This window comes from Oryctolagus cuniculus, chromosome 10, assembly GCF_051225735.1.
Source record: "Oryctolagus cuniculus isolate XC-2025 breed Fujian yellow rabbit chromosome 10, ASM5122573v1, whole genome shotgun sequence".
Classification (NCBI taxonomy): domain Eukaryota; kingdom Metazoa; phylum Chordata; class Mammalia; order Lagomorpha; family Leporidae; genus Oryctolagus; species Oryctolagus cuniculus.
This window is the reverse complement of record NC_142876.1, coordinates 126,146,181-126,157,082: the sequence shown is the minus strand read 5'-3', so window position 1 is coordinate 126,157,082 and position 10,902 is coordinate 126,146,181. Positions and strand designations below refer to the sequence as shown.

The window sequence follows — 10,902 nt, the reverse complement described above, 5'->3', positions numbered from 1 at the left end:
AGCTGGATAGGAAGTTGAGCAGCGAGTCGCAAACAGGCTCCTCTATTGGATGCCGGCATTGCAGGTTGCAGCTTTGCCCGTTATGCCGCAATGCTGGCCCCTCAAACTTTTCTTATGTAAGTTCCACTTATTTCTAATTTTATTCACAAAGGCAGTGCATTATTTGTGATTCTTGTTTCCACCCTCACCATCCCACAATGAGAAAATAGATCATAGCGTGAAAGCTTTACTTAATGTGAATAATGGCTCATTTTAAATTCTGGCCGGTAGTGTTTCTTCCAGGGACAGCCTGGGAAGATCTTAGAAGTCCATGTTTGGGTCTTGCATCACAGACTCCGCACTTCATGGGTGCTTCTCAGAAGTTGGCCTAGAACCACCACAGACCTGCTCATTACTATTTGTGGTCTGACATGGTCCTCACGTACTTTATGTGCACATTTTGGATGCATGGGACTTGGACGTTCCTAGAGCAAAGATATATAGACATCTCTCCAAAGCATTTTCTTTTTGTTTAATTCTAGAGCTTTCTATATTTATGGTTTCCAGGTCACCTGTGGAGGGAATGCATTGCCTACCCTGGCTTGTATCAAGGCATGGCGTGAGAGAGAATCATGGTGGGTGGAACATCCATGGAACATCTCTGGGCTTTCCTGGTCAGCCTGGAGGGAGAATGTATATTAACCACCCTGGTAGATGGTCAAACTTGGAGCAGCTAAATCAGTCCAGAGCAGGGTGTCAAATCTTCACCATGGCTTCCCCAACCCTGGATATGCCAAAAGAATCGACACATTTTATCTTGGACAAGCCACACAAGATAAAATGAATTTTTTGATGTCATCATTTTTATTCCTTTTTAAAATAAGAGTGAACATACTATATAGATTTTTTTTCTATGTAGATATATTAGTGACAGTTATTGCAGGGCCCAGATGCATCCCCATTATCTCAGGCTGTTTCTGTGACATTGGTGGGAGGGGAAATGAGGGTCCGTGGTTGCCAAAGGTTGAATTTCTCTTTATTATTGAACTGCTGGAGGAGAACCGAGGCTGTCAGACACCGCTGAGGTGAGGAAGCCAGGAAGGGAGCAGCAGCCACTAACGAGAAACTCCGAGCCCAGAACAGGAAGCGCAGCCCATGGCCTGTCCCTGCCCCTGGCCCTCTGTACCAGGCACCCTGGGCCTGCTGAGGAGATACTAAGTAGGACAGGCAGGAGTAGGGCTTGGAAGGGCAGGGGAACAGTGTGTGTGTGTGTGTGTGTGTGTGGGCATTACTACAATTGTGAGATAATGTAACATCCAAAAGTTGATTGCATCTCCATCACATTTAAACCATACGTAAAGTGATTCAAAGTAAGGCCTGGGGTTGTTGTCATAACCTTGCATATTGACTTGTTCAACAGCTTGTTCATCTTGGTACACTGAGTTGATTAATTCAGTTTATAACCATTTTTGTCTGTTTTGCAACTTCTGAATTCATGCCCCTGAGCAGCATTTAAATTAGGCATGTTCCTCTATTTCTAACAGGTAAAATGAGGCGAGTGTTACTAGAAAAGTTACAAAAATATATTAGAGTATATAACATAATTAAGCAATTGTTTACCTTTCTGATTGTGAATGTTAATTTTGGTTTTATGTCTTAAACCCCACTTAATTGCTGTTTTTTCTGATTGTGCAGGTCTGCACTTGGCAAAATAAACACTGTTTAATTTAGGGACTTATCCTTCTACACACGATCCCTTGAGTATCAGGATCCATTCGTTGCACACTGCTCTGCAGAGAGTGTTTCCACTACAGAGCCTGTCTCCACTTTGCAGCTTTGGTCTGAGCAGAGATTTTTTTTTAAATACTATGTTTAGAACAGTTTTAGATTTAAAGAAAAATTGCAAAAATGGTGAATGGATACTTCCCACATTCAGGTGGGTTCTGCATGCATAGTTTCACATTCTCAGATCCAGCCAACCACAGATGCAAGATAATTGAAGGAACAGTTGGATATGTACAATGAATTTTCTTGTCATTATTCACTACACAATACAGTAATGACTAATAGAGCACCTAAATTGTATTGGGGATCCTAAGTAAGTTAGAGGTGATTGAAGGTTCCTGGGAGGGTGTGTGTGGGTTCTGTGCTAACACCACACAGCATTGCAGAGGGCGTTCAGGCACTGAGTGCTTCAGTGTCCAGAGGGGTTCTGGGACCCACGTGTTTTGGATCCTGAAGGGAGACTGCCTGTCGCTGACGGCTTGTGTGGATGTAGAGTGTTTGTTAGAACTGATGAGCCACTGCTGTGCGTGCCTTGTTAAGTACACATCGCAGTTCATTCAGGTGTCCCTGGTTTCGTGGATTGTTTCTCTCTTCTAGGACTCTGCCTGGTTTCATGTCACTGTCCCGCCGTCCTGGACTCTGACAGGTTGTGACGGTTTCTCATACTTTGCTGGCTTGGGACGATGTTGGCAGTCTTTGGAGGTGCTGGTCAGGTATTTCATGGGAGCCCTCCCGCTGCAGTTTGTGTGATGCTTTCCCTGGGGTCACGTGGGGGCAAGGTTTTGGGGAGGAAGGTCTCATAAACAAGACACTATTTTCCCACCTCGCATTAAGGGCACACGGTGGACATTGTTACAGTGGGGTGTTGACCTTGAGCACCTAGCTGGGCCGGTGCTCGCTGGGCTTCTCCACAGAGGTCACGTGCCCCCTTTGCATACTGTGCTGTTTCACAGCCCGACACGCCCACAGCCCACACCTAGGGACTGGATAGCCCACCCTCCTCTGTGAGGACTAGGCATCTGCTAGACTGAGCAGAGCTTTACTGTGGCTTTTCTGTGCATTTTACATTTGCCTTAGTTCGTCTCAGAAGATAATGCTGTTTCTGAGTATCTGGCAAACAGATTTCAGAGAAGCCTGAATGCCCCTATCTTCAGACAGTTAATATGCGCAATAAGATGATGAGAACTGTTCTGAATTTTTGGTGGTTCTGAATTTTGATTAATTATGGAGTCCACGTTTGTGTCGAGTGTACTGGTTCTAGGAAGATGTCTTAATGAAAGAAGGATAATATTTATTTATCTGTGCTGTATGTTAGAACTTTTCTAAGTGTCCTAATTAAATGTATCGCTTAATTGATCTTAACTCCCTATAGTGTATGGATATATGCATTATTACTAATCTATCACTTATTAAATATTTTTCCCAGTTCCCAAGGTGACTGAGTGGTGGGTCAGAGAATTTAGTTTGGTCTTATTCAATTTAGGTTTGTCAATATTTATAAGATTGTTTTTACATATTCAAATATTTTATTAAGACTAAAACAGTATATTAAGCAAAACTTAGACACACATCTTCTGAAAGTTCCAGGCATGAATATTTTTGACATTTTTTTCCTAATGATAGTTTTGTGATCCAATCTAAGTATTCATCTAAATTGAAAGGCTAATCCATCCTACATTGGTCACCTGGGAATCCCTGAATTTGAAATGCTTTGTCGCTTCAGTCCCTGAGGTCTTTCGAAGCCCCAGGGAGAATGCTAGCTGCTCATAACTGAGAGGGATAGGAATCAGGCAGTGTTTATTCTTCTGTTGAGAGAATGAGTACGGAATTTCATTTCCCAGTAGATCTTTCCATTGTATGGTTTTAGCATATACAAGTGTTTCCAATATTCACTGCATTGGCTGTATCAGGGCATAATTGCATAATGACATTGACAAGTAACAAAGAACCATGGCTATGATACCAGGCAGGCGTAGCAGAAATTTGTGTTTTTGACATTAACAGGCTTCGGTTTGTTAAAACAAAATTTATTCATTCATTTTAGAGAGAGTTACAGAGAGAGAGGGAGAGACACACACACACACACACACACAGATCTTCCATTCGCTGGTTTACTCCCTAGATGACTGCAACTGTCAGGGCTGACCAGGAGAAAGCCAGGAGCCGGTAGCTTCATCCGAGTCTCCATGTGGATGGAAGGGGCTCAGATACTTGGATTTTTTCCCCACACCATTAGCAGGGAGCTGGATAGGAAGTGGAGGACCCAGGACACAAACTGTTTCCCATATGGCATGCTTGTATCACAGGCAGCAGCTTCATTTGCTTATCTACAGTGCTGGCTCCAGGCATCAAATGAAGAGCACTTTAACTGGCATTTAAAGAGTTAACAAGACACCCATCACTGGGACAAGTTCCTTAAAGCACTGACACTGAGCAGAAATGGCTTTGCAGCACAGACAGCAAATGGAAAGACTTGCAGATTTCTGCTTTAATGGGAAGAGTAATGATGCCTTTGATAGTGTGGCATACAGAAAATGAATTAAGGGTGTTTTGTCATCATCTCATACTTTGAAAGAATAATGCCCCTTTGGCTAAATTTCATGTTAGCAATGGATCTCATTTACTTTACTGTTGCAATTTCTGTGGCTCTAAAATAAAAGTTAGATGAATTCATTGGACACTAACTTTGATGTCCATATTTTAAATCTGCAGATTCTGCTGAGGTCCAAATGGCTTTGAATCTCTTGTTTCCAACTATGCTGTGATCGCACTGTTTATCTTCTTAAAACCATGAGTGTTAAATACCTGAGGTCATTGGGAGAACTAAATCAAGGTACTGAGCATTTATCCTTTCAACTAGTGTTACAGACATAGGTCTCAAAAAAGACTCACTAAGTAGTATGGACTTTAGGAGCTGGTATTTCTATGTTATTACAGTTACAAATCAACAGTTTCTATACTATGTAACACAATTCCGGTGAAATACAATGTAAGATAGCTATTCCTTCAATATGGCACCAACGTTTAGTGCATGGAGCACATGCTTTTTGTTCCAGACTTTCTCTCCTTGTGTTTTTCTTGTTGGTAGCCTTCCTTAGAATTTATTTAGTTTCAGTTCACTGATGATGCATCGGGTTCTTTGCCATCCCTGCAGGCTCAAGTCTCTGAAGACGCTGATGTCATTACAGTCAAATTTCTCATTCCAAACCTAATCCCAAGCACTCATCGTCTACAGTGGAGGCCCTGATGGGAAGAAAGAAAGGACTCAAGGCTACTTAAACATTTCACCCTAAGCAAAGCAAATCAATAATAGAAGGTGAATCTACCTACTTTCTAAAGCAAGCACTGATGGAATGGCTATGGCATGGCCTGTCAATGAAGGTGTTTCTGCATAAGAATGCCTCATCATATGCAAAATGCCCAGGATACATTTTAGGGAAAAATGGAGTCTGTCCAACCCTAAAATCCCAGTTTTGAAAACAAACGTTTGACTATATGGACAGAGAGTCCAACAGGCAGATAGGTAGAGGGAGCAAGGAAGGGAATGGAAGAGATGAGAGAGTTTAAGGAAACAGCAGTGATATTATTCTGGGTTTATTTCTTTGTGCTTTTGAATTTCTACAAACATTGATAGTAAATTGCATTGATAGGCATCAAGAACAAAGCGATGCTCCCATTATTAAAACTATTAGAAATGTTGCGAGTCATCTGTGCCCATGCCCTTTGTAAAGATTTAGCCTGACTTCCAGATGGCGACGTCTTGCCCCAGGACCTCAGTGTCCCAGTGGGAGCAGCTGCCCAAAGCTAGGCATTCCCTGATGATGGTGCTAGCAGCAGCAGAATCCCTGACCTCTTCCCCCACTGGCCGGCGAGCTGCTCACTGAGGGCTGTAGTCACTCTCGAGTCTGGATCATTCATAAGGCAGTGGGTACGAAGTGATCTGACAGGGGGGTAAAAAAGAACTTCCTAATCTCCTAAGAGTTTGGGGAAGAAAGAAACTGGAAACAGACCTTCTTTCCTGAAGGTGGGCTAGCCCTGAACGGCACACTTGCAAAATGATTTACGCACAGAACAATCTCAGAATCAGGAGCTGAAAGACGTGGGACTTCACCCAAGGTGCGTTTTGAGTGGTACTTTACAATCCTATACCATGTGTTTGATTCAATTTTATTCCTCAATTAAGTTAAAGGGCATTTTTAAGAGCTTTGCTGATTTATGAGCAGTCAAACTCATCACATATTAATAGAAGGTGGTATAAGAAAGCTGTTCTTCATTATTAATTGTGGCAGAGAAATTGGTGAAGCACTGGGCAGCATCTAGATACTGCCCTTTCTCCCTCTCACGTTGCTTTTGCAGGAAATAACCAGGTGAGGTAGAGAACCACAGATTTGTACAGTTGGACTGAATTGGCGCGATCTGGACTTCAGGACTTGCTAGATTTGTGACCGTGTTCAGATGACTTACATTCTCCGATTTGAACATTAATTTCTTAGCATGTGTATGTGCGTACCCATGTGTGTATATGTGCGAGCACACGTGCCTTTTATTTATTTATTTTTTTTTGACAGGCAGAGTGGACAGTGAGAGAGAGACAGAGAGAAAGGTCTTCCTTTGCCGTTGGTTCACCCTCCAATGGCTGCTGCGGCCGGCGCACCGCGCTGATCCGAAGGCAGGAGCCAGGTGCTTATCCTGGTCTCCCATGGGGTGCAGGGCCCAAGCACTTGGGCCATCCTCCACTGCACTCTCGGGCCACAGCAGAGAGCTGGCCTGGAAGAGGGGCAACCGGGACAGAATCTGGCGCCCTGACCGGGACTAGAACCCGGTGTGCCAGCGCCGAAAGGTGGAGGATTAGCCTAGTGAGTGCGGTACCGGCCGAGCACATGTGCCTTTAATCTTTGGTTTATGGTATGTGTTAGAAATGTTTTCTCACAGTTTTACAGTTCTTTCTTGATTTTGCTTTTAGTGGCTTTGTTCCTACACAATTAAAATGCTTGCCTCATCAAAATTGTTAAAGCCTTCCTTTTTCATTCCCTCTGAATTCAAGTCTCAGAACACAGGGTGCGAGGAATGTACTCATGTTTCCATGCCCTTCCTTGGTTTCATTTCATGACAGTAGAATTTAGGTCCTTTTAGAGATGATCATGTGTATATGGGTTTAAATTTACCCTTTCAAAAAGGTGCCTGTTTGCCCCATTTCCATGTGTTAATTGGTCTAGCCTTGTCTAGGTGATTTACGGCATTCACCAAACACTCCTAAGTGTTTGTTTTTCAGTGACCCTGACTCTAATCTTTGAGTGAAGCATCATGTTGGTCTTCTACTTTCACTTTTTAATCCATAATTTCATATAGAAATTATCTCTTAAATAGTTGTCCACTACATGTAAAAGGTAGACATCTCAGGCTGAAGAGAACTGTTGGAAGTTGTTGTGTTGTTGTTTACAACAGTAGCCATGTACTGAAAGTTTCTCCAGTACTTCATTAAGTTCATCTTGCATTCATTTTTCAAGCCATATTTGTATTTATTTAAATGTTTGAAAAGTTTCTTTTTGCAGAAAGGCTGATGTTACATTGAGTGTATTCTTAGCTGTTTACAAGATGATCCTCTATCCAACATTACTGACTTCCAGACATGAAGTAAAGACAGAGTGGCTTATCCACAGACCTCAGGAGCAGCAGTAGCCCTGACCAGGGATCCTACACTCGGTTTTATTGATCTCTTTACTTAGTGGAGCGGTCAGCCCCTGAATGTAATCTCAATTAATATATTATCTCAAAAAAAAAAAAACAAGATAAGGAGGAAAGAAGAAAAGACAGACTGAGAGAGGTGAAGGGAAGGAGGGAGGAAGAGAGCATCATTGTCTTCTTAGAATTGTTATCTATGAATTAATTGAATCTTTCCTGTGTGTATTAATATTACATTAACATGAAAAAATAAAGTATCATAAAAAGAAGTCAAGGCACCATAGACTTTATCACCTATGACCTATTTTTTGAGAATTCACTACTTTAAAAGCTCAATACACAGTAGAAATTACTTGTCTTTGGAAGGGGAGCAGCAATGCTGACTTTTGTCTGTGCTTGCTCCTGGGGCATGCTCAGTCAGTGAGATGCTTCCAGCAAGATCTCTAAATCGGGAGGTGATGATGCAAAGAAGTCCTCTGGCTGATGCTCTGGCGAGGCATTCTCCCAGGGCTCAGCAGCGGCAGCACCAGCTGTCGGAGTACCAGAGCTGAGGTCGGAGCCATGCTGCGGCTTTGAGGTCTACAGTGTCCGTCGTGCCAGGGGTCAGCTTTAGTTAGCCTCATCGATTGACGTCATGACAAGACTTGTACCATGGTCGTCCCAGCTGGGTGCTTCTTTACCCCTGTCTGTCTTTGAGGCTGGCCTCCAGTGTCTGATAATTCTGTACCTTTGAAACTGTTCAAGGGATTATGTTCAGATTTGCAAAGGCCAGTTCCTGCAGTGCAGCCAGGGGCTCTGCTGCAAACATCCCGCAGCACTGGTAATGCGCATTTGCTGCTGGCTTTTTCTTCCCTTTCCATCTAGATATGAAATGTCCTATCTCAATTTGAACTGCCTTCAATCTTCATTTTAATCTCCCAGTGTCTCTTCAACGGGGCAGCCCCAGTCTCAGGGCCCAGAGAGCCTGATGGTTAAATCAAGTGAAAGATAGGATTCAGAGGTTGATTCTGTGCCTTAGTCGTTGTTCAACTTTTAGTAAATTAAGGACATGATTTTTTTCCAGTGCGAACTGGTAAAATGGGCATGCCATTACCAATTGTATGGCATTGTTACAGAATGAAATGAAGCAATGTCAGCAAAGGCCAGAGACCGTTTGCATAGAACTCACACGCGCTGGGCACTCCTACAGCAGGTGGTCACTGTGGTTGGTGACTGTGAAGGCTCCATGTTGCTGTGGTACCTAGAATCATATTTGCATCCCAGTGTGTAAAACCTGCCACGAGTTTTAGCTTGATCTATATGTTTTTCTTGCTTTTATTTTCTCAAAATTATGCCTGCTCACTTAGTTCTTGCTTTTAAAATGACACTTGGGCTTTCACAGCAGTGATTAGAGGTGTGAGAGAGCGGCACTCTCCAAGCCAGAGTGTGTTAGGGTAGTAAGGGTGGTGCTGGTTAAACACATTTTTACTGCTATTCATTTAAGTAGGATTTTATATTGCTCCCCAGGTGGGGAGAAGTGATGGAAGAGATCCAGCTCCACCATGCTGCTGGCACCTTGTGCCTAAGCAGCAGGTACAGGGCACAGAACACGGGACACTGAGTGGGTCAAGGGTCTCAGCACCCTTACCAGGTCAGTAGAGTTGTGAGCAGGAAGAGCTTTCTAATCTGTTTCACTGGAATCTCTGCTTTTTGGAGTTGCCCACTGAATGTCAGAATAACAAACATATAAGTCCCTCAGAGCCTCTGATTCCCAGTTCGAGAATATTTATTTATTTCAACCTGTTGGGAATATTTTATTTTAACTTGTTTTTGTAGGAAACTTGGTGATAGCTTCAGGAATACAGTTGATACAATTTAATACTAAACAAAGCTGCAAAGGGAAGTGTGAGCCATTGGAGAGGCTCGGGATATTCAGTCAGAATACATGGAATTTGTACCCTAAGCACTGGGGAGCCAGGGGAGACTTTTGGGGTAGGAGTTAGTGGGGACAGAGCCAACTCTTGAGGAGCAGCTTCACTGAGAATGAGGGGAAGAGCTGGCAGCCTGGGGAGTCATTATCAGCCTTTGCAACACCTCAGTTTGAGAAAATAATTAGAAATCAGAATGAAGTAAAATGTGAAAGGGTGCCACCAAGAGAAGAGATTAACTCATGGGTCCAGATGGTTAATGGACGTGCATAAGAAAGAGAAAAGAGGTCGAGTCAAGGAGAAGAAGTAAAAGCTGGCAGAGTCCACGTCTGAGTGAGTGGATACCATGTCTTCCAAAGTGACTGCACCTTGCTTCCCCACTGCGGGATATGGAAGTTTCTGTTTCATGCCGTTCTCACAGCATGTGGTGTGATTGTTTTGGATTTCTACCATTCTAATGGAAGTCTAGTGTGTTCCATTGTTATTTTAGTTTGCAATACCCTAGTGACATGTGACTTTAACATCTTTTGATGTGCTTATTTGCTGTTTTTCTTCTTTGATGTGATGTGATAATTAAAGTCTTATGCCCATTTTTAAATTAGATAGCTCATTTTCTTATTGTTGAATTTTAAGAGTTCTTTGCATATTTTTCCACTCCTTTGTCTGATATGTCTTTTGCAAATAATTTCTCCCAGGCTGTGGCTTCTCTTCTCTTGTTCTAGACACTATCTCTTGCAAAATAAATTTTCTGGTTTCAATGAAGTTACTATTAATGAAGTTCTCTAGAGTTTTCTCTTATTATCTTCCAAGTGGTTATATAATTTACATATAGGTATCTGGTGTATTTTTGAGTAATTTTTTAACGTCGATGCCCAATTGTTCCAGCACATTTGTACTGCCTTTGCCACTTTGCTAGAGATCAGACGGCTGTGTTGGTGTCTATTCCTTTGTGCTGGCTCTCTATTCTCTTTCATTGATCTGTTCAACTACTATTTCACTGGCACCACACTTACTGTAACTCTATAGTGAGTGTTGAAGTTGGACCAGTCCTCCAGCTTTATCCTTCTTCACTATGGCATGAGCTGATTCTTTTGCCCTTCCAAGTAAACTTTAGAATCAATTTGCTAATATCTGCAAAATATCCTGACCCAGTAGAGTTTTTTTAAAAGGATTTATTTATTTATTTGAAAGTCAGAGTTATACACAGAGAGAAGGAGAGACAGAGAGAGAGAAAGAGAGAGATCTTGCAACTGATGGTTCACTCCCCAATTGGCTGCAATGGCCAGAGCTGTGCCAATCTGAAGCCAAGAGCCAGGATTTTCTTCTGGGTCTCCCATGTTGGGGCAAGGGCCCAAGGACTTGGGCCATTTTCTACTGCTTTCTCAGGCCATAGCTGAGAGCTGGATCGGAAGTGGAGTAGCCGGGACTAGAACTGGGGCCCACATGGGATTCCGACATTGCAGACGACGGCTTCACCAACTACACCACAGTGCCAGCCCCAACCCAGTATAGTTTAAAAATACTGTTTAGGGGCCGGCGCCGCGGCTCA

General features: G+C 42.8%; 1 long non-coding RNA gene across 2 annotated transcripts; it reads left to right on the top strand.

Annotated features, from left to right (window-relative positions):
* The first annotated feature begins 2,300 nt into the window (after positions 1–2,300).
* On the top strand, positions 2,301–5,902 carry LOC149124481 (uncharacterized). 2 transcript variants are annotated; one of them, XR_016215176.1, is made up of 3 exons: positions 2,301–2,410; positions 4,477–4,597; positions 4,919–5,902. It is a non-coding gene; the product is annotated as an uncharacterized LOC149124481 (long non-coding RNA). The 2 variants fall into 2 exon arrangements; XR_016215175.1 differs by having other exon boundaries at positions 2,312–2,477.
* Positions 5,903–10,902: the final 5,000 nt, after the last annotated feature.